Genomic DNA, 24,846 nt, shown 5'->3' on the forward strand with positions numbered 1-24,846 from the left:
GTTATGAAGTGCAATGAAAATAATTTTATGGTTGGGGGTCACCACAACATGAGGAACTGTATTAAAGGGTCGCGGCATTACGAATGTTGAGAACCACTGTGGGGTTCTGGGGACCCAAAGATGGTTCTTTATTGTGTTTTTATAAAACTGTCTCTAAAATTAATTTTTATGAGCTATTTAGTTCTTTGCTATTTCACATGTTTTGCATCCTGCACTTTACCTCAACGTTTTCTTTCCCCAGAATGTTTCATAAGACACAACTAAGATAATGGGCATTTATTTTAGAGAAAACATAAGGTATGAAATTGAGCTTTCAGTGAATTTCATATTGGCACTAAGGTACTGGCTTTCCATAAGGAGCCAGCTGCAACCTCAAACTCTAGACTTGCAGGAGACTGGAGAGCCTTCTCCAAAGCACTTATTTAAAGTGCCTCTTAGATCTATTGAGGTTGTCCAGATGAATTTCATGTTTGTTGCCCAAAATGAGAGAAAAAGGACCTCAGGTTGCCTTGTAAAAGTAAGCACAAGGGCCCTGGTCAGTGTGACTCATTTGGCATCGTCCTGTGCACCAAAAGGTTGCTGGTTAGATTCCTGGTCAGGGCATGCCCAGGTTGTGGGCTTGATCCCAGGTAGGGGGTGTGCAAGAGGCAAATGATCTCAATGTTTCACTCTCACATGGATATTTCTCTCTCTCTCTCTCTCTCTCTCTCTCTCTCTCTCTCCCCCCCCCCCCCTTCCCTCTTTTTAAAAAATCAATTAAAAATGTGTTTAAAAATGTGAGCACAGCCCTAACCGGTTTGGCTCAGTGGATGGAGCGTTGGCCTGCGAACTGAAAGGTCCCAGGTTCGATTCCGGTCAAGGGCATGTACCTTGGTTGCGGGCACATCCCCAGTAGGGGGTGTGCAGGAGGCAGCTGATCGATGTTTCTCTCTCATCGATGTTTCCAACTCTCTATCCCTCTCCCTTCCTCTCTGTGAAAAATCAATAAAATATATTTTTTTAAAAATGTGAGCACAAGGACAAGAAGTCCTGGGGGTGTGGTGCCCAGTTCCACTCACAAATGTACCAACTTCTAAAACCTAATTATTCTCAGCCACTTGTCCCTCCCACACATCCCTCCTCTGCCTACTAACAAAATCACGGTCATGTATTGTCTGCGTGCCTACATCACTTTCTGTTTTCGCTGAAAGATCCCTTCAGACCCTTAGTGCTCCAGTTCCCCAGGCCTGCATGTGACTTCACTGAGAACACATTGCCCATATTGTAGAAACGGGATAAGCACCACAGCTCTTGCTTAACTGTTTGCTTACATGATTGCTGTCTTGGTAGAATATTCACAGGAGAATAAGATAAGGCTCTAGATGACATGTTTTTCTAGAACTTGCTTTTTTTATTAAGTGTTCTCAATCCAAAGAATCATTTTAACAGATTTAATAGATTAAAGGGTTGAAATTTTTTAGGCATCTAGACTTACCAGAGTGATCATTTCAGAAGGTAAACAAATATCTAATCACTGTTTTGTACACCTGAAATGGATATAATATTGTATGTCAACTGTAATTTTAAAAATAAATTTAAATGTTAAAGTTTTTTAAAGAAAAGTTTTAGGCAAAGGAATTGAAAACAGAAATGATTGGAGGGGCCTTCCTCATCTTTAAGCATTGTTCTTTAAAATATCTTTTTTTCTGTTATATTCACGAGATGTCTTTTTTGTTTGAATTATAGGGCACACTTTGTGTTTCATATGTCTCAAATTGTGCTTCATGCCAACTTCCTGTGTAACTTCAGGTGTTCATGAAGGAGAAGGAAAAGAAAAAGAAGCAACATGGTTCACTTTCCTGTTTTTTTTTTAAATATTTTTTTGATTTTTCAATTATAGTTGACATACAATATTATATTATTTTCAGGTATACAACATAGTGATTAGATATTTATGTAAGTTATGAAGTGATCACCCCAATAAGTCTAGTACCTATTTGACACCATAGTTATTATAATGCTAGAGGCCCGATACACGAAAATCATGCACGGGGGATGGGGGGGGGAAGGTCCCTCAGCCTGGCCTGTGCCCTCTCGCAGTCCAGGAGCCCTCGGGGGATGTCTGACTGATGGCTTAGGCCCTCTCTCCATGGGAGTGGGCCTAAGGTGGCAGTTGGACATCCTTAGAGCTGGTGCGGAGGTGGGAGATGCTCCCTCCACCACCACTGCACTCGCCAGCTGTGAACCCAGCTTCTGGCTGAGTGGCGCTCCCCCTGTGGGAGGGCACTGACCATCAGGAGGCAGCTCCTGCATTGAGCATCTGCCCCCTGGTGGTCAGTGCGCATCATAGCAACTGGTCAACCAGTATTTTGGTTGTTCGGTCATTTAGGCGTTTATATATATAGATTATTGACTTTTTTCCAAGTTATACTTTACATCTCATGACTGTTTTCATAATTGGCAATTTGCACATCTTAATCCTTTGCCTTTTCATCCTTCCCCCCAACTTTCCTCCCATCTGGCAACCATCAAAATGTTCTCAGTATCTATAAGTTTGTTTCTGTATTGTTTGTTCATTTATCATGTTTTTTAGAGTCCACATATAAGTGAAATAATATGATACTTCTCTTTCTCTGTCTGACTTATTTCACTTACTATGCTAGGTCCATCCATGTTGTTAGAGATGGCAAGATTTTACTCCTTTTTGTGGCTGAGTCATATTCTGTTGCATATATGTACCCCTTCTTCTTTATCCATTTGTTATCAGTGGACACTTAGGTTACTTCCACATCTTGGCTCTTATAAATATTGCTACAATGAACATAAGGATACATATATCTTTTCAAATTGGTGTTTTAAGTTTCTTCTGATAAATTCCCAGAAGTGGAATTGCTGGGTCCTTCTTTGTCTCTCATTGTAGCCTTTCTTTTACTAGTAAAGTCTATTTTGTCTGATATAAGTATTGCTGCCCCAGCTTTTTAAAGAATTTCCATTTGCGTAAAATATCTTCTTCCATCCCTTTACTTTCATTCTGTGTGTGTCTTTTAATCTGAAGTGAGTCTCTTGTAGGCAGCATATGTGTGGGTCTTGTTCTCTTATCCATTCAGCCACCCGATGTCTTTTGATTGGAACATTTAATTCACTTGCATTTAGAGAATCATGGACAATTATGTAGCTATTGCCACTTCATTATTCAGATTTCTAATCTTTGTGATACCATTAAAAGTAAAATAAACAGAACGTTTGTGTCCCCATACTGCTTATAGAAAAAAAGTCCAGAACATTTCAAATAAAAAATATCATTTAACTTAAGAGAATATCTTAAAAAACACTAAGTATGTGCATTTATATTATTTTTAGATGGTGTGTTACTATAATATGTGGAAATCCTATATAATACTAGTAAAAGCATAATATGCTAAGTGTCCAACCGACACTTAGTGGTGATGCACACTGACCACTAGGGGGCAGACACTTCAACTGGTGGGGTCTGGCCAATCGGGACTGGGCAAGAGGGCTGGACGTGCCCTAAAACCCTCCCACGGTCCCTCCCCAGCTGGCTGGCCCCCATTGGCCCCAATGGGACTGGGTTAGACAGCCCAGATCACCCGCCAGGCCGAGGGACCCCACTCATGCACGAATTTGTGCACTGGGCCTCTAGTATTGGATATAATAGACTAGGATTAAATTAAATGTTTAATAAAGTTCTATAGAAAACCTGATTGCAAAGGAAAGCATTATAAACTCTACATTTCTGTCAGTGTGAAGAAATAAACTTCCCCAACCCCCCCACCCCCCCACCCCCGAGAATGCTGAACAGCCCTCTCAGTAAGATCTTTGCTCTCTATCAAGACATCAATCTAATCTGTCATCTCAGCATCTCAGCAGCACTCACAGGCCACTCTGTCAAACATCCCTCCATCTCAGCCATTTGAGAGCCCAGACTCTTAACTTACACTATCAGGAAAACAACAAATCAGGCTGTCCTGACCCGACAGTGCTTCTTACACTAAAAAAGCAACATCAAAACCTTCATACACAAGGCTTTTGAGTAAATGTAAACAGATGGCAATCACCAAATACATCTCAAGCATTTTCTAGATAGAGGAATTGTCTAATTACCCATGCTGCAAATTTTTCCCACCTAGAGGGGAAAAAAACAAAACACCTTTTTATTTGATTGTTCTCTGCCTTATTCGCAGTATTTTAATAATGGTATATGAAATAAAAGTTTAAACCTTGTCTCTTACTGGATTGTGCTTGTTTCCAGAGAAGAAATATTAAGGTCAATGCCATTTAAATACCCATTTTATAGTTTCACATTTACAGAGATGTCTTGGGTCACCGTAGTTGTTAGAATTCTCTCACCCCTCAGAAAATATTTCATTTTGTTCATAGCATCACATTTTTCCTCTCATGCAAAACGAACAATCTATAGTCATATGTTGTTTCTTTCTGTAAGCCATAGTTTCTAAATTGAGTGTCTAGCAGTTATAATCAACTGCTTCATTTAATTCAGGTCGATTTTAAATGCTAGGCATTCATTTGGTGGGCTGTGAGTGGCCTGTGGTTTTGTCAGATCTACAGCATGAAGAAATAATTTTTCTTATCCTGATCCTATAGCTGTCTGGGAAGGGTGACACATGGTGAGACATCATGATAAGAAAGGCTATAGAAGCCCTAGGCAGTCAGATACCGAAGCCAGATGATTAAACAATTCTGTAGCATTCCCCAAAGAAAAAGCAGGGGGAAATGTTTAAAATGATGAACACTAGAAAGAAAAAAATTCCATCCAGAGCAGAGCCTACACTTTCTGTATGTGTTTTTGTCCCTTCAAACCAACACCCTCTGCCTCTATAGTTCCTCCTATTAATAAAGAATTCAGAGAGGCAGGAATGGTCATTTTTTAAATGTCTAGTCACTGGAATTCTTCATATATTGTGTGGAAATATTGACTAGATTAACTTGAATAAGTTATAAAAGGGCTTAGAATTTTCTCCATCTCTCCATGAGAAAGATTGTTTTTAAACTTTCAGGCAACCGGCGTAAAGGACACATTCATTTTACTGATCCTACTTACTTATTGTTCTAATTCAGACACATTAAACAGTAAAGGAACAGAAATAGATTTCGGACCGTTGAGATTGCTAGATTAATTATAAGTGATTGATGGGTTTACCTGGCAACCTCAAGACCTATTTGATTTTATAAAGCAAGACTTAATCCTAAATCCCACCTGAAGACTCATAGCTGGACAGACCGCTTTAGGTCCCTGGAACACACTCTATATTGACCCTCTTGTTTTAGGTAGAAGAGTGGGGAAGAAGAAAGAATGATGTGCATAGTTTTATACCACACCTTCTGGAAATTCAGGCGTTAACTCCTTTCCTTTATTATCTTCAACTTGGTTGAAGGCAGGTAGCAGCCCTCTCTAGAGACGATTCTGTCAGCACTTCAATAGCTGCCTCAAATGAGAACAGTCACATTCAATAGCAGTCAGAGAAAATAGAGGACATATTTGCTTGAACAGCAGAAGAGGAAAACACTAACAAACTAAACATGCTATTTTAAATAAATGAAAGCACCACGTTTTAAAGTTAAAAGTGCCTAACCGAATCTTGCAATATGATGTTGGTTATCACCTGGACCTGGGGACAAGCCCAGCCCCCTCCTGCTGGGATCCCCTTCTCTCTTGCCAGACAGTCTTCCCCTTGGGAATGTCCTGTTTCCTGCCTATTGGTCTCCATTCACACCCTCAAACTCATTTTAGTCTTTCTGAGAAAGGAGGTGATAAAACTTCACTAACCTCTTAGCAAAATTCTAGCTGTGTATCCATGAACAGTGTACTGATAAACACCTTCAAATCCCATCTCATTTCCCTACAGAATTGGACCTCCTAGAGTGAGGTATTAAGGAGTTGTTTTCACTTATCAGTAACAATATCTTTTATTTTAACTGCTTCTGTCTGTCATCTATTGCAAAATTTTGTTATGTAATTTACACGTTGTCATTTCCTTGCTTCTTTTTCTTTTTCCCCTTTCCTCTTTATCTTCTAAAGTCTGCTGTCTCCTGTTAACTGTTCTCTGAGTCATTATTTTACCTCTTAACATCTAACTGTTTTAAGTCCATCAGAGGTTATTTATAAGACTACTAGCCACCCAGACGACTGATTGGTACTCTCCTATTAGCTCAGTGATTCTCACTCGTTTCCTGCTTCTTTCTCTGATGCCCTCATTAAGGCTGTTTTGACAGGCAAACACTATATTATACCTATTATTAAAATAATACTAAAATATTGTCCCCAGTTTATCCTCCTTTTGCTACTTCAGAAGCACTGTTAAGTTGTGAAAAAGAGAGAACAAGAGGAAATGTAGAAATGGCTCATCTCGCCATTAGTTAACAGCCACTGCTTATTCTAAGTTTCTGTTTTTAAAACTTCTCAGAAGCCCCTGGGGCTCCCCTGAAGGGCCTGACTCCATGAGCATCTTGGCCAGTCCAGCCTGGCTCCTAATTTAATCAAGACCTAAAAGAAAAATGGGTGTTGTCTAAAACAAATTTTTTTTCACCATGAGGCCTTTCAGAAAAGTATTATGATGTGTTTTATCTGGTTTAAACTATGTTTAAAATAGTTTAAAATTGTTTGTAGAAGGATTAAACAACATTTTATAAAATGAGTAAAATTATTAAAGTGTCCATGCCAACAGTTCCATTCTGAATATATCCTAAAGAAATAATTTGATAACTTAACCAACATGTATGTTCTAAAGAATATCTTTAATTTAAAAAAATTGAAGCTACCTGAAAATAATAAGGGTTTGAGTGGCATACTGCATCTATGATGGGATATATATATAACCATTTTAAAAAATGACTGAGATTTCTGTTTATTACCATTGGAAGATTTTGATGATATTTTGCTGAGGGAAAAGAGTGGATTTCAAACAGAATATATAATAAGATGGTATTTAACATTCTTGAAAAATTGTGGGTTTATGTGTATTCTGTAGGTACATTTTACTAGATATATAGATGTTGGATAGACAAGAGTATGTTAACAGAGATTAAGTGGCAGAACCATGTGTAATTTCTGTTTTTCTTTCTAGTTTTTTATAAGTGAGCATAGCTTAACTTTGAACTTAATGAAATTTAAATTCAATTTTAATAAGTAGGGTTTGCCTCAGAGTAAGGATCTTAAACAAAGAATGAGGAGGTGACATCTAAGATAAGTTTAGAAGAAACAGGAAAAGTTCTCAAGGTGAGTGCCATAGCTCCCTTTCAGGAAGAAAGAACAGTAGGGGCAAAGGTCCTGTTAGAGAGAATGGCATTTATGAACCACTGCAAGGAGTTCCGTGTGGCTAGAACATAGAGTGCAATGGAAATAAAGTTGGTGTGACAGGCAGGAGGCAAATCTTGAAATACCACATACACCAAGTGAAAGAATTTGAATTTTGTTCTGAAGGAATGAGAAGGGTTTTTTTAAAGAAGACTGACATGATAGGATTGCATTTTAGAAAGATCACTCTGGCAGCTGTGTGGAAAATAAATTGGCAACCTATTACAGTAAATTCTGCAAGAAATTGTAAGGTCCCAGACATAAGCAGTGGCAATATGTTTAAGCAAGAGAAAACCGAGTTTATAGACCCTTCGTAAGTAGAAACTCGGGATTCAGTAGGTCGGAAGCAAGGATGCAGGTGTCAATGATGGCCTCTGGGATTTGGGCTAATGCAATGGAATGGATAACAGTGCTATTCACTGGCAGAGGGAGCAAGAGAGGAGGGCCAGAGGTGAGGACGAAGGGGACTCAGTGCTGAGCAGAGGACATTTGAGATACCACAGCTCATCCAAGTAATGATGCCCACGGGCAGCTGCGCATTAGAGTCTGTAGTGCTGGAAGGACACCTGGGCTGCGGATGTGAATTTTGGAGTCTTTTTCTCATTTGCAACCAGGATTTTGAAGGATTCGTCTGTACTTGCTCTTCATATGACTTCCAGTCCACAATCCAGAGCAATGAGGTTGCCATCTTCTTCTCTGTATAACACTGTTCTTACTAAAAGTACATCCAACGGTCTTCAGGATGCTAAGTCCATACACAGTGCAAGATGTGAGCATGAATACAGACATAAGTGAAGTGAGAAATGAAGAGAGCCCAGGAGACAACTTTGACATTACAATTACTTAATGTTCTGTTAAAAGAAAAAGACCCAGAAAGAAGTCTGAAATGGCGCTGGCTGGTGTGGCTCCATAGTTGAGGTGTTGGCCTGTACACCTAAGGGTCTCAGGTTTGGTTCCCGGTTGGAGCACATGCAGGAGGCAACCAGTTGATGTGTCTCTCTTCTCTCTCTCTCTCTCTCTCTCTCTCTCTCTCTCTCTCTCTCTCTCTCTCTCTCTCTCTCTCTCTCTCTCTCTCTCTCTCTCTTTCTCTCTCTCTCCCCCCCTCCCCTCCTTCCTTCCACTCTCTCTGAAAAGCAATGGTAAAAATATCCTCAGGAGAGAATAACAACAAACAAAAGTCTGAAATGTATCAATAGGTAAGAGAAAAACCAGAAATGACTATTGTCACTAGGCTAAGGGATGTGAGAATCCCAGGATCCTGTGGGGTTTTCAACTGTGTTGGAACTGAAACCAAGTTAAGTAAAATAAGGTCTGAATGTAGTCCATGGAGATAGCATCCTGAGAGTCATAGGATATCATCTTAGTGAGAACAGTTTTATTATGGAGGAGAAAGTGGAAACTTGATTGTTCTTGATTGTGGAATGAAAGATATAATGAAGAGCAGCATAAAATAATCCTTCAAAAAGCCTGGATGCAAATGAATAGTGGGGAGAGGGAGAGAGGGGGAGAGAGAGGGAGAGGGAGGAGAGAGAGAGAGAGAGAGAGAGAGAGAGAGAGAGAGAGAAGGGAGAGAGGGAGAGAGAGAGGGAGAGGGAGGAGAGGGAGAGAGAGAGAGAGAGAGAGAGAGAGAGAGAGAGAGAGAGATCAATGGAGAGCTGTTTAATATTTCATTGTTCTCCTGCTGAGGGGAAAAGGACAGTAGAGTGGGAACATTTAAGGGTCCAAGTGGATGTTAAGGTAGTTGATGAGGAAAGGAAGCAGAAGGGTGCAGTATCTAAATCATGGTGAAAGGATCAACTATGACCGAGAGGATGAAGACCTTGGAAACAGAATCAGAGGCCTTCAGGATGGGTAGAGATGGAGGTGAGTTTGAACATGAAAGGAGTTTGAGGGAGTTTTCTCTAAGTAGGATGTCATAACCAAATTACAACTTTTATTCCATTTCCCCAAAGAGGACCAGAATTAGCAATTTCTATCCAAATTATTTGTGTCAAGATAACCCATATCAACCACACAATTAGCTTTAGAAATGGAATTAAAAGGACTTGTACATGAATCCAATGAAATTACTATGGAAAAATAATAGAGCAGAATTCAAGGCATTGCGTGCCAAGGAAGGTGCACTTTAAAACAGGGCAGTCCAGATACACCTCATGGAGAAGGTATAGGCATTTGACCAAAACCTAAAAGAGCTACAGAGAGCATATCCAATGCCTAAAGGCTGTCATGGGCCTGTTCAAGTAATAGCAAGAAATCTTCACGGTGGTTAGAAAAGAGTGAGCAAAGGAAAAAAGAGGAAAGAGTCGGGTCAGCAAGATTAGGTCTCTTTCGTGGGCCATTGTAATGACTTTGGCCTTTACTCTGAAAACCTTAACGGGAGAGCCCGGGGGGTTTTGAACAAAATGGTGGATGATCCGACTTATCCAGTATTCTTAAATGATCACTCTGGCCACTGTGTTGCATGTTGATTCTGGATGGAGGGGAATGATTGGAAGTGGGGAGATGAGTTAGGAGGGTTTGCAGCAATCCAGGTGAGAGACATGAAAACTCGGAGCTGGGAGACAGCAGTGGTTAAAAGTGGTCAGATTCTAGATAGACCCTCAAGGAAAATCCTACAGTATTTTGGAATATTAGGTCCTCGGAGGGTAGAGTGGCAAAGGCAAGAGCAAGCATTCAGACAGTTTTTGAAACAGGCAAAGATGGAACTCAGACGTGAGTTCTATACCTGCCCATTTCCCAGGAGACTAATACATCCAAGTCATCATTCTGCATCGTCTTTTGCAGTTGGTTGGGATGAAGATAGCCTTTAATCTCCTGAGAGGAATGTCTATTTTCACCTGTTGGGTTAATGGTTTTTACCTAAGAAGGTGATACAGGACAGACTTTTTTAAAAAAAAAAAAAACACCTACATTATAAATGGAAATCATCCCCAAAAAATGTATACAAGTTCTAAACTATTTAATATCTGCATCGTCTTTTGCAGATGGTTGGGATGAAGATAGCCTTTAATCTCCTGAGAGGAATGTCTATTTTCACCTGTTGGGTTAATGGTTTTTACCTAAGAAGGTGATACAGGACAGACTTTTTTAAAAAAAAAAAAAACACCTACATTATAAATGGAAATCATCCCCAAAAAATGTATACAAGTTCTAAACTATTTAATAAACTTCGACCACCCAGAAAACATGACATTATTTATGTTTGTTTAATCCCATTTTATTTAACCCCCCCAAAAAAGCTCTTTAAACAGAATATAACTGTATACATTCAAAACTTGCAATCTGTCATGAAAAAAAATGTAATTTCATGTGAACATGAAGAGAACATTATCTCTGAGGTGAGAAAATGCCCGTAGCTTCAATCTTTCATTCAACTTGAGCAGCAACCCACCATCTTAGCTATGATAACGCTGCGAGGAACCAAACTGTATTAGTCAGGGTTATTGCGCTGGGCAGCTTCTGAACCCTCTTGACACTGATTTAATTGAAATAAAGATTTTTTTCTTTTACTATCTTGAACATTTCTGTTCTCTTAGTGAGGTTAAGCTGCTGAAGGACCAATAGTATCCCAAGAGTCAGGGCCCAGGGACCAAAACGGAAATTTGAAGTGGTCCTGCCTGGGAGGACTAAGTAATATGAAAGTGCCCCACTTGTGCCAGCTTCAATACTCTGCTCCCTTTGGCTGAGGCGGGCATCTCTGGTAGAAAGTGAAACCAGCCCTCCTCCTTCTAAGTCGAGTTGCAGTTCGGTTTGGGGGGATTTTTTGTGCTGAAACAATATGCAGAAATATCTGTTCACACTCTGTTCATCCTGTGAGAAATGATTAAACTTAAATTGCCTTGGCCATTCATTAAGTCTCCACAGATATTTTTACCTAACTATGGACTTTATGTTTCTACCCAATAGAACAGCATTGGATTTCCTCTGATAATGCCAGAGCCCTTGGGTGTACTATACCCTACACTCGATGTTTACTGAAGGCATCATACTTGAAACTTACGTTATTGAGTTTAAAAAAGAAATTCTAGGCTAGAAGAACTGAGAATAGAAGGTGGATCGTTTCACCTCTCTTGTTCATCTGCTCTCCAATCACTCAATATGCCCCCTGACGGTGGGAAAAGGGATGGTAACCACAAAAAGTTAGTGAAAAGTGCAGTCATTCTAGCTCTTTATTCCATCTGCTTCAGGTAGTATGTGGTGTGTGTGTGTGTGTGTGTGTGTGTGTGTGTGTGTGTGTGTGTGTTTCCCTTGCCTCCAAAATAGTGTAAGCTCCTGAAGGTGGGACTGTACATTTTATTTCTATGATAGGCTTGTGTTCCTCTGCCCTTCTATTGTAATATAGCCCGAGCTATATTATTATGCATTTTTATTTTTATTAAACCTTTCTAGTATACTATATTTTCTAAGAGGTATTTTTTTTATTTCTCCAACAATAGCTAGATTACCAAGCTTCAAATTATAGGCACTTTATAATGACAATTATTCATGTATTTTTGGGCCAAGTGACTTTTTTTCTCACTTATTTTGCCCTTAAGAAAATTAAAAATTCCTTTTTTCCTACAGCTGGGAATCTATATTTTATTTTCCTTGTAGATATACAATTTAGCTTAAAGACTGAAGTATTCTATTAATTGTCACTAATAAATAGAAATAGTTGAAGTGACCCTGAAATTTTTTACCTCTGCAAAATGAAATGTAATCAAAGAAATATATCATCATGTGGTCAGATTTTTTTAATGCCTAAAGATTTAAATAGAAAAAAAGTTATTCTCTATAATTCAAGTTTTAATATGTAAATAATGTTAAAGCCCAGAAGGAAAGGTATGCCTTTTGGTATTCATTTATGTTTACTTTCCTAAACAGCTGCATTTCAAGACAGAACTTTTAGTTCATGAGGTAAATATTCTAAAGAGCCATAGTTCCAGGGAGAATGCAGGTGAATTGTGGGTGGAGGGGAGTGGTTGGGAGTGGGGAGTGAGTTAGGGGACTATGCAGCAATCTAGGTGAGAGAAATGACGACTCAAACCTGGGTTGAGAAGATAGCACAAGAGCATGGATTCTGGAGCCAGCCAGTCTGGGTTATTTACCAGCAGGTGGCTTCAGGTAAGTCATTGAACTTCTCTATGCTCCAAATTCCTCACCTATAAAGAGGGTATAATTATTATACCAACTCCACAAAGTGACTTTGAGGAGTAAAAGAATCTGTGTCTGAACAGTGCCTGGCACAGAGTGCCTGGTACATATAAATGTAAATTATTGTTCACTAACACACACACACACTCTCTTACACGCACAAATGTACACAGGCGCTCACCAATGACATTTGGTAATGAGGTTTCAACAGTTTTGAAGTCATTGAGGTAAAGTGAGGAGATAGATTGTCATCAAGCCTCACTTTTCTGGGAGATAGCATCTTTTTAAAAAAATATATATTTTATTGATTTTTTACAGAGAGGAAGGGAGAGAGATAGAGAGTTAGAAACATCGATGAGAGAGAAACATCGATCAGCCGCCTCCTGCACATTCCCCACTGGGGATGTGCCCGCAACCAAGGTACATGCCCTTGATCGGAATGGAACCCGGGACCCTTGAGTCCGCAGGGTGACGCTTTATCCACTGAGCCAAACCAGTTAGGGCTGGGAGATAGCATCTTTAAAGAAAAGGGAAAAAAACAGAAGACCTCTCCCTGTGAGTTCTAATGCTGGGACTATGAAAAAGTGCTCCTTTGTATCTTTTCAAATGTAATAAAAATATATATATAACGAAATGGAGAACATATTTCCCAGGAATTGAGGGCGGGAGGGTAAGGGAGGATTACAAATCAGTGGCAATACTAATATATTCAGTTAAAGAATGAAAACTTGGTTCTTATAGCACCTGGATCACAATTTTAAAATAATGAAAAATAAAAAGTTTTTAAATCTTTGCATAAGGGACCATTCTCAGCTCTCTCTCTCTCTCTCTCTCTCTCTCTCTCTCTCTCCATATCTTTAAACCCTTATCAAACACTTTTGTTTTCTCCTCCCTTCTTATTTTTTTAATGGAGTCATCAATGTTATACTCTCCTTGATAATTTTTGACAAGTGTATAATGAGAAAACTTTAATGATATAATAATTAGAAGGAGAAAATAAGAGCAGATAATCTGGATAGAAATAGTTTGGCATAAATATAGAAAGAATGAGAGCCCAGATATGTGAATAACATGTACTAATAAAGAATATGTACACATGATCTTACTCATTTGTGGAATATAATGAACAACATAAACTGATAAACAAAAATAGATCCAGAGTCATAGAAGCATCGAACAGACTGTCCAACCTATAAGGGAAGGTGGGGATTGTGGGGGTAAGAGATCAACCAAAGGACTTGTATGCCTGCATATGAGCATAACCAATGGACACAGACAGTAGGGGGGGTGAGGGCATGTGCTGGAGGGTGGGGGTGGCCAGGGAGAGGTCAATGAGGGGAAAAAGGAGACATATGTAATACTTTAAACAAAGAATTTTTTAAATATGTAAACATTTTAAAGTACTTTTAAAATTTGGAGTAGAGGAAACAATTCTAAACCCTATGTTTTTAAACTTTAATTTTAAAAGATGTTTCCATAAAATAATCTCAAAATTAGCTGACAGTTTTCAACTTCTACACCCTTACAGGAAAAACTAAAGTAAGCGGCAGCCACTTGAGCCACTCAGTACATGTTGGGGACAAAAAAAGAAATTAAAAACTACCTTCCTTCTCATGGGAATGGCTGAATAGTTTGAGTCTGATGAACTTTTAGAGAGAAGGAGAATCATTACAACACATGGTGTTTCTCCAAGGAGCTCAAAGTGCATTCACAGTTATAATTTCATTGATCTTCACAATGACCTGTGAACAATATGAAATATACCTTCTGTGTCACTATGTAATCAGGAATTTTTAAAGTATAATTATTTAAATGAGTTAGCCAAAGATACAAGATTGAAAGTAGCTGAAAATAGGAACCATTAAGCCTTGATAGTCTACAAGGTGTTAGGCATTATTGCTTATTCATTTGCCAGTGAAAGCCTTCAATCTACTGGGATCAATTTGTTCTTTAGGATTAAAAAATAGTAAAATCTCCCGTCACATGTACAATGTATTTTGCACTATTACTGGGAAAGTCTCAGGGCCTTTCTTAAAACCCTTAATTCCATTCTTTCAGTTGAATTCTCTATTGTCTCTTTACATCTCATCTTGTACATTGTCACCTTGATTCTTTCATTCCCCAAAGTACTACTCATATAAGAATGCATAGCAAACTTTACTGAAGTTGAGGGTATAATGAGATGTTGGGAAGATGATGACATTGTACAAACATACCAAAAAGTTAAAAATGAAATTTGGATAATAGCAATCTATAGGTCCCCCAAAAATTAGGTCTTGCTTGTTCACATTGATGTTGCAGGAAAAAAATCTGCCTAGATGATTGGCAGCCAACCACAGATGCACGAGAGAAGTCAACCATGTCCAGGAAAAGAACTGCCCATCTGAACTCAGCCCAAATTGCCAACCCACAGAACAATGAGCAAAAAATGAATGGTGTTGTTTCAAACCCTAAATTTTGGGGTGGTTTATTATGTAGCAAAGTTAACTAATAATGGATATTCATACAATGGAATGCCAGTTGAAAATAAAACAGAATAAATTACTGATAGTACATGCAGTATCTTGGAATAATCTCAAAAATAGTATACTCAATGAAAGAAGCCAGACACAAAACATATGACTCCATTTATATAAATTTCAAGAACCATCAAAATTGTTGGATTGTTGTTGAAATCAGAATTGTGATGTGGGGATGGAATGGAAGGAATAGTGATAACAAAGGGTCAAGAGGCAACTTTCTGAGATAATGGAAATATTCTTGGGGAGTCTTGAGAATTTTAGGCCAGCTTAAAAGTTAATATGAATCACAGTGAAATGAATTAAGTTGGGTATAATATGGGTATTTCATAGTATGCTATATGCGCAAACCACAAATAGTGCATACCTGTGTCTTTTAGCTTTTAGGAAATACTTTCCTGAGAAGTAGACTTGAAATAGCCCATGTTGCATATGGGTGCTCATAATATGGTGTTAAACTGTGTTTGTTAGATACGGAAATGACATATTCAAAAGCATGAAGGTATCCAACATGGCATGTATGTTAGGGGGAACTGCTCAGCGATTCAATATGAAAAAGTAAAGGGGGGCATAAGACTTGGAGGTAGAAGTGTGGGCTGGAGAAAATCACATATGTTCTTGAATGCTTTGCTATCAGTGCTTTATCTGATGAGCAATGAGAGCCATTGATGAGATTTCCTGCCCTTAGAACCATACCTCCTCATGTGAGGCCCGCCTTGCTCACCGGCAGTAAACTGACGGTAATTAGTGGCTCACCAATGTATTTCTTATATTAGAAGCCCACTGTGGTGTGTAAAAGCGTATATAAACAAATCAGAGGAGGACTATAAAATCATAATGAGTTGGAACCACTGAAAGAGAACTGAAATGGTAATTAAATGAGGGGGAGGAACACTCCTGTTCTCCTAGATACTCCAGGTTTCCCACGAGTGGCATTAAACTCCTCTGTGGTTTATCTGGTAGCCAAGCCAGTATGTTTCTTGCTGACTTCCAAGCTGTGCTCATCCAAAACTCAATACTATCATCTGTATCCAAATTTCTAACTTGGAAAAGTAGGTGAAATTCATGTTAGAAATTTTCTTTTCTGAATTTGAATTTACTCGGATTTTTGCAATCTTATGTTCCCTTCATTTTAGAGTGTAGTTAGTTTTACCAGTTGGATAAGTTAACAATACTGTGTTAGGAGAGAAAAAACATAGGATTTTAGGTTTGTAGAGATAGATTCAAGTACTTTGCTAATTATTTCTTAATCTTGGGACATCACTTAATTTCACTAAGCCTCAGTGATCTCACTTATAAATAATAGTGATGATAGAAATACTCTGTTTGGTTCTGGAAAGAATAGGTAGAACAATAGTTATAAAGATGTTAGCATGTGCTCAGAATATAGTGGGCACTCCCACAATGCTAGCTATTACCTGAACATTAAACACTAATCCCTAGCTTTTCCTTTTCTACCTCCCAGTCATTGCCAGGGTTAGTTAGGCAATCAGTGTTTTGAGGTTTAAACATTGAAAAATAAAAAAGTAAAGCACAAATGCAGTTGCATTTTTTCCTAGTTTATATATTCCCAAATGGTAATAATTGTGTCATCAGTAATTAATGAAATCATGTCATTATGAGATAGTTGACACAGTGTCTTTTACTCTCATACTACTGTAAGTTGTGTGAGAAGAAGATAATCTGGGATTTAGGTTGAAAATCAGGAAACTTGGATAGAAAAGAAGAAAGGATCTGTGAAGAACACCAATCATAGCCAAGTTCTGACTCCCAAATTACTCAGTCCAACTAGATTTTACTGCTACACATGGATAGAATTGGCAAGCCTTTTAAGTGACACTTTGATTCAGTTTTGTGCCTTTTGAAATTGTTTTGGGAAAAACCTTGTCTTCAAATTTGTGTCATCCCCAATCCATATCTTATTCCCTTTGGGGGTTCTTTTTCTGTTGCTGCCTTCACAACCACTCATCTTCCTCTGCCACATATTGCACCTAGTACTCTGCTTCAGAGGTAAGCTTCATTTAATGCTACATACAATACCTTTTCATGGAGCATAAAGCTATTCCCAAGGATGCCATGGTAAAGAGACCAATTGCTCTAAGGTTCCTATTTAACTGTATTTTAAGTTTACTACAACATTTTGAAACAACATTTCTCTCTAGCTGGTATGTGCTACTGATCCTTTTTATTTAGTTTTTTTTTATTTTTCAGTACAGTAAGTTTTTTCTTTTTTAGTACAGTTAGTAATGTCTCCTTTTTATTTAGTTTTTTACTCTTATTGATATCATTTTTATATACTGTTAGTAAATTATTTTTGATAATGATGAGTTTATCATGTATCACCTCTTCTGGCACTCATCTGCCAAAAGAAGATTCATCAACGTTGGGCAGCATTAACTTTTTCTTATATCCAGTAACATAGCCAATCAGCCTAGGCCAAAGATTCTGGACTATGAAAGGATAGTCTGTGTTTCCAATCATAGCCTAAACATCCATAAAACCAGCAAAGAGTTGGAGGTCAATGTGTAGCTATCCTAATGATATTTTTATGACATGATTTTTAGCTGTATTTTTGTCAAGAAACACTTAACTGAAAGTTAACTTTTAGTTGTGAAGATGATAATTGGCCAATTCCAGAAAGGTCTCTAATGGGTTCTAAGCTATTTAATATCTTCAGATGAAATTGGAAGGAATGACTGCTGCCCAAACAGGGATCCTAGAAGACTCCCAACTCCCCTAGAGTTGTGGGTAAGACAGAATCTTAGAGACCAAAGATAATGTCTTATTCACCATCTCCCAAATAGTGAATGGCTTGATATATTTCCTCACAGTTACTTAAACATGGAAGAATACAGGATACTCATTAATCTAGCATGGGTTGAGGTATTCACTTTGTCCTTTGACAAATGCTAATTTAACTGCCTATTTACACAGAAAACATCTAAATGGACTACTTTTAAGCAATGATAACTTATTCATTTTTTATATTTAAAATATCTGAGGTGAAGTGATCACAGAGGTCATCTGGTTTTCAGTGATGTTCCCAGGAAGCAGTTAACCACCAATTTGTATAGGGGATTCTCCTTCATCATCGTTGTCATAGTTGTCATCATCATCATCATCATCATCATCATCATCAAAATGTTTTTTGAGAACCTTCTATGAGCCAGGAGTTTACTCATCATATCTCCTTTCTCTCTCTTCAGTATGGCTACAACTATGTTTAGGTGTCTCCTTTCATCTGTGGCACCAACACTGAACACTGTCAGCATTTTGACTGACAAGACCAGATGGAAGCAGGGCTATTCACCTCCCTTGTTGAGATACAGCAATTCTCTTTAGATAACCTAGGACCACTCTGCTCATTTCATAATTATGAAATTTGATACTCAGACCATTGTTGTTTTTCCTCAAGAAGTTTGAAATGTCATAGAGAAGAGGGCTTAAGGTGAGATACCTAAAGCATGCCTATTGAAATGTTCCTCCAGTTCTAAACTGATCTCATCATCATTGCTCTTCCCAGAGTTTAGGTCATTAAACAGATAGAGATCCACTGTATAGTCTCCATGTATATTTTATGCATATACATATTCATATACATATACACATACATATTCTGGTGATGTCATCTCACTTATGGTTTCTTGAAATATGGTGTTGTCGTATGTGCTGCAGACACAGGTGAAGTATATATTCTACATTTTCCTTATCTTCTAATTGAACACCTCTGAAAAAGAAAAAATATTAATATAGTTTTAGCATCTTCTTTTAAGATTAGTTATTTTTGCAAGTAGTATTCCAATACAACTCTCTAGTGCAGTGATGGCGAACCTATGACATGCGTGTAAGAGGTGACACGCGAACTCATTTTTTTGGTTGATTTTTCTTTGTTAAATGGCATTTAAATATATAAAATAAATATCAAAAATATAATTCTTCTTTTTACTATGGTTGCAAATATAAAAAAATTTCTATATGTGACATGACACCAGAGTTAGGTTAGGGTTTTTCAAAATGCTGACACGCGAAGCTCAAAAGGTTCGCCATCACTGCTCTAGTGTCTTCAGAAAAATTTGGCCCTATATTTCCACCATCATCCTTGGAACAGCACATTCCATCCAATGAAATACACTGAAATTTTTCATCTTGTCTATTAATGTTGACATACCTAAGATGTGCCAATTTACTTTTGCATATGTCTTACTAGTAGAATTTTACTTTAGTTTCCCTATTATCTCTGAACAAAATTATGTTATTTGTATCATTTGCTCACAAAGGCATTATGTACTTATTTCGTTGAAAATTTCTTCCCAACAATATTGAGTGTTTACATTCAACAGAACATTTTAAAACTGCACTTTCTTTCTCAAATGTTTCATTATAAATAAATGAGAATCCCTATTATATGTGACTTTTATACAACCTTAAACTTAGTTTTACTCCTAAAATGGTAGGGTATTTTGATTACATTTCCCATTTCTTTCATTGAAATATAACTGACATACAACACTGTATTAGTTTTAGGTGCACAACATGTCAGCTACTTACAATGAACAGTTTTGATTAAGAAATACCATTATGGATCCTACCTCAAAAACTAAAGGCATCTTGTGACTCTATTGAACTAGATAAGCTATTTCTTTTATCACCTCCCAACTTTCATATGTATAGAATGTCTGAATGACTCTCTCAATACAGTTTTTAAAGTTAATGTGATATTTAAACTCTGAGAGAGCTATTAGCCATGATGACAATTGACTTTTATTCGTTGTCTTTCACCCTGCCTGAATATCTTCTGCTCTGCCAACTTTACTAAAACATTAGACTCTTTTGAACTTGGGTAACTTCTTGGTAAGTTTGCCCTGAAAAAAAACTACCAGTTTCCAGAGGTCAATTTATAATGGGAATTATTGGTGAAGCCAGCGTTGGCATTTGGTTCGGTTCATTTCCCAGCATTAAGTAGATAATACAAGTTTGCATGTACATCTACTTTTATTCAATCTTTGAAAAAATGTTTAATACAGTCATGCTTGATGATGCAGCACAATACTTAAAGGCCAGTATTAAGATATGTTTCTGATCCTCTGCAAAGCTTTTCTGACTCAGTAGGCTGTGAACGTTCACAATAGCCCTAAAGGTAATCCTCCATGAGTTATTGTAGATTGATACCTGCACCTGGATTATGCATAGCAAAAAAAAAACTTGCAGCATGCTCCCTAATAGTCCAACCAGTGGAATAATATGGGATCAGAATAACCTGGTAGACACCAGAGATGATACATCAACCCCATTAAATTGATATGTAAGACCTTCATTAATAGCACTGATATAATCATATTGGAATCCTTTGCTGAAGCAATGTCAAATTATATAAATGGAATAAGATGCAAAAGAGCACATAAGATATCTACAACTTAAAAGTATATTCAGTAAGGGCATAATATCCATCTGTTTAAATTCATATTAAAAAAGGATGGGTTTATAGAATCTGAATTATGAATTCAGAACAAAAATAGGTTATTTGATTTCAATGAATTACAGAACTAATATGTTGGAGAATGAGATAATTGTAGATTTAAAAAAATAGTGTTTGCCAGCCCCAATCTCCACTCCCAGTCAAAAAGTGTTGAATAATGATTAGATATTGTATCAACATCAAAAACTATTGTGGACTTCAATTCGGTCTAAGGGCTCAGAATTAAATTATGTCTTTGTAGATAATAAAATAAAGATATCAACCTTGTTTAAATGTATTTAAAATTTTTAAATTATAATACAAAAGTTTTTAACATTAATAATAGTACACTGAAATGTATAATCTTTAAACTTTTTATCTGAGAAAATTGTAAATCAAACAATTGTGCAGAATAATACAGTGAGATCCTATGTACTCTTTACCCAGTATCCCCCAATGGAAACATCTTGCAAAACTATAGTACAGCATCAATATTAGGATACTGACACTGATGCAGTCATGTCTAGACAGTTCCATCACCACAAGAATCCCTCAGGCTGACTTTTTATGGCCACCTTGACTTCCCTGTAATCAACCACCTTTCTTAGTCCCTGAACACAAATCTGTTCCTCATTTCTATAATTTTGTCATGTCAAGAATATTCTAAAAATAGAATCATACAGTATATAAACTTTTGGTAGTCCTTCCTTGGGTTCCAAGATTACTAGCCAACCTACCTTCTTTCTGCCTTTCAGATTCTCCCTACGTTTGTTATATATATAATGCCCAAGGGTTTTAATTGTACTTAGTGGGGGAGTTACAGAAAAGTACATTTATTCCAACTTCCTGGAAACAGAAGTTCAAATGATAGAATTTTAGACACTAAGGTTGTCATACTTTCAATTACTACAATTGAATCTTTTAAAACACTTACAAATAGACTTCAATTACCTCTTACCTATTAGCTTCTAAGTGAATTTCTGGGATATACCATCATAATTTGGTTTGTAGATTTTTTTAAAAAGTATTTCAACCTGATTTAGTTATAGAGAGAAAATATATCCTTTCAGCCAGTAATGATATCAAGATGATATGTAATTACCTATCAGGTGAATTAGAAGTGAACAAATCATATTAGATGTATCAAGGTGAAAAGATGAATAAAAAGAAACAGATTTAGGCTTAGCTCAGCTTTGAATGCCAAAGGCTAAAACAACTAGAATACTTTGAGTTTTTCAAAGTGAGTAATTGTATATTTGCCTAGTGTCTTTCATTATTATTATAGCCATTTTTTAAAAGGAACAAAATAAAATAATTGTATTTTAACTCCAGGTACTCAGATTTACTATGACAACATAAGTCACTGTTTGCTTTGGGCACCATCACTACTCTTCACATTGCCCAAACTTCTCCAAACTGGGCCATTTGCTCCTCCATGAATAATAATTTACACCTTCCCAGAGCTTTTCTGAGATCTGCTTGGAAGATGTCTTCTCCTTTCCTCTCTCAAAGTCCTTCCATCTCTTGAGGTTTATCTCCAATGTGCCAACCTGCACCTTACCGTGATAATTAATTGCCAGCTCTTGGGGGAGACAGAAATTGTGTTCCGTCTTAAAGGATGAGTTAGAATTGTTCAGAGGTGCAAGGCTGGACAGGCAGGGGAGGGAGGAGGCATAGGGCATTCACATGATTTGTTGGTTAGAATAGGCTAATGAGTTAAAGAACAGAGGAGGAAAACTACCTGATATATTTCAGCAAACCACCAAACAGCTTACTACTGGCATCAATTTTGAGACTAGGAGTGGTGGGAAATGAGGCTAGAAGGGGAGCTAAGTATAACATTAGGAAGGGTTTGTATTCCATGAAAAATATCATACTTTTTTAGTAACCATTTAGTAGACATTCGATTTTTTTGTTTGTCACTTAGTAGACATTCAATTTTCTTCCTTCCTTCTGACACTTATCTCAATTTACTTCAAATTATAATCGCATATGTATCTTTGCTACAAGATTGCAAATTCCTTTAGGATAGGATTGTATCCAAAACAGTGGCTCTAACCGGGGGAAATTTTGCCCTTTAAGGGATATATGGCAATTTCTGCTGACATTTTTATTGTCCCAAATGTCATCTGTCTTGATGGTAGGATATTACTAAACATCCTATAATGCACAAGAGAGCTCACAAAATATTGCTTAACCCAAAATATCAATGATGCTGAGGTTGGAAATCCTAGCTTAGTTCATCTTTGCAGCCAGGTAGCAAATGAGCAGAGTTGCACATTATTGGAGACAGTCAGAGTTGTCAGAAATGATTTGAAACCCCTCTTCTGTAGGTGAGTTTTATAAATCACCATGAGGGAGTGAAAATTAATTGGAAATTTATATGGTGTAGGAAAATTAGAAGATAACAGAGGTTTATGAATCTTGATTAATTTGGGAAAAACAAATTTTCATTTGTATTTAGAGGAGACCAATTTAAAAGCTAAAGTTCTCTTAATCAGCAAGCTTTTGTAATGAAATGCAGCAGGATTTACTTTTCTATCAAAGCCGCTCCCTTGATAGTTAAAGAATGCAACCAAACACAATTAAAAGATCACTGGTAAGCAGAATACAGCGCCTTCCCTGAATTCTGGGAGAGTGGTGCAGTTAATAATCTAGGAGCTTAATGAAAAGTTAAACTTTTTTGGTTCTGAATCTATCAATGTTGTTTACCTACATTTTTATATCCAAAAGTGATGAAATAGTAAGAATCAAAAGAAAATTTGTGATTTTGTAAAAAAAATGTTTTATCGATAATTCAAGTAACAAATATTTAAAACTGAAAAGAAGAGATAAATTATTAATAAATCTGTAGCAATTAGCCATGGATGGTAAGGACTTCATGTGGAGGAAGGGAAGGAGCTATAGACATGACTGGGGCATTTAATCAAACCATTGCCTCTTTACCTAGCTACAGTCATATCCAAGTACCAATGACAGAGTATCCATGGGGCCAGGCCACTCAATGATTAGAGATTTTTATGGGTCCTGGTGGATAAAAGATTAAGAAGTGTTAGTATAATCCAGTGATGGCAAACCTATGACATGCGTGTCAGAGGTGACATGCGAACTCATTTTTTTGGTTGATTTTTCTTTGTTAAATGGCATTTAAATATATAAAATAAATATCAAAAATATAAGTCTTTGTTTTACTATGGGTGCAAATATCAAAAAATTTCTATATGTGACACGGCACCAGAGTTAGGTTAGGGTTTTTCAAAATGCTGACACTCCGAGCTCAAAAGGTTCGCCATCACTGGTATAATCTATTTTTCCAGTACCCATGAAAATGCTTAAATCACAATATGACTTTGTTTGGTCAAATCAAAATTTCTGCTAAAACCAAATGGGAGACACTGGTTTTTAATAATACTCTGTACTTGAAAAATCAGTCCCATAAAAGCAATGATCCTTATGATTCTATTATATAAGAAAATAGTTCTTACTATCACTATTTTATTGCCAATAGCAACATATAATTCAATGAAAAAAATGCTGGTGGTTGATTTTTTCTTTAAAGAAAACTAACTCTGCTAATACAACATCAGTGGTGGTATCCTTATTTAGCTGTTTATTTGTGCACTGGTTCAATGCTGGTGGTTGATTTTATTTTTTTTTTAAGAAAACTAACTCTGCTAATACAACATCAGTGGTGGTATCCTTATTTAGCTGTTTATTTGTGCACTGGTTCAGATACTGCATTGGGGGCGGGTACACATTCCCTCTCATCCGGGATCTGAAAGCAAAAGCCCTTGAAGAATATGTTGCACAGCCTTCTCTCCCATCCATTCCTCCCGGAGCAGGGTCACTGCTTCTGAGCCAGGATAGCCAGTGCTTCATCCCACACCGGTTCTCTTTGGAAGAGAGTTTGAAACTGTCGCATGGTACTTTCTCCTTCAAACCCAAATTAGAGATTTCCTAAAGTTTCCTTTAACTGGACCCCCCTTTGTCTCCAAATAGTTCTGTGCTCATTACATCACTATCAGTGTCCCATCCACTTAAAATCCTCCACTCACATCTTCCAGAAGGATCGCTGCCAGCTAATACAAGATCTTCAGTAGGCTCATCACGCAGGGCCCTGCTCCTCAGCTTCCCGATGGGAGGCTGCAGCCTTTCCTAAGGTCCCCTCCCTTCCCCACACCAAATGCTGTCGTGGGAGGTCAGGACCCAACGCTTTTCTGAAATGCCATCGTGAATAATCTTCATCACCGTTCTGAGAATGTGCTTTTAAAGATTATTTAACTGGATTATTTTGGGTAATAATTTTTCTACTTATCAGGAATGATAATAGTTTGCTTCCTTCCAGCAGTGCTCATAACTTGACTAGCCGTTCTGAGGACATACTTTTAAAGATTATTTTTTTTAAAAAAGATTATTTAACTGGATTA

General features: G+C 37.4%; 1 protein-coding gene across 4 annotated transcripts in view; it reads left to right on the forward strand.

Annotated features, from left to right (window-relative positions):
• Positions 1 to 24,846, forward strand: part of NKAIN2 (Na+/K+ transporting ATPase interacting 2) — an 805,068-nt gene that overhangs the window by 749,245 nt on the left and 30,977 nt on the right. The gene's annotated exons all lie outside the window — the stretch shown is intronic.

Source organism: Myotis brandtii, unplaced genomic scaffold, assembly GCF_000412655.1.
Source record: "Myotis brandtii unplaced genomic scaffold, ASM41265v1 scaffold123, whole genome shotgun sequence".
NCBI classification, from domain to species: Eukaryota; Metazoa; Chordata; class Mammalia; order Chiroptera; family Vespertilionidae; genus Myotis; species Myotis brandtii.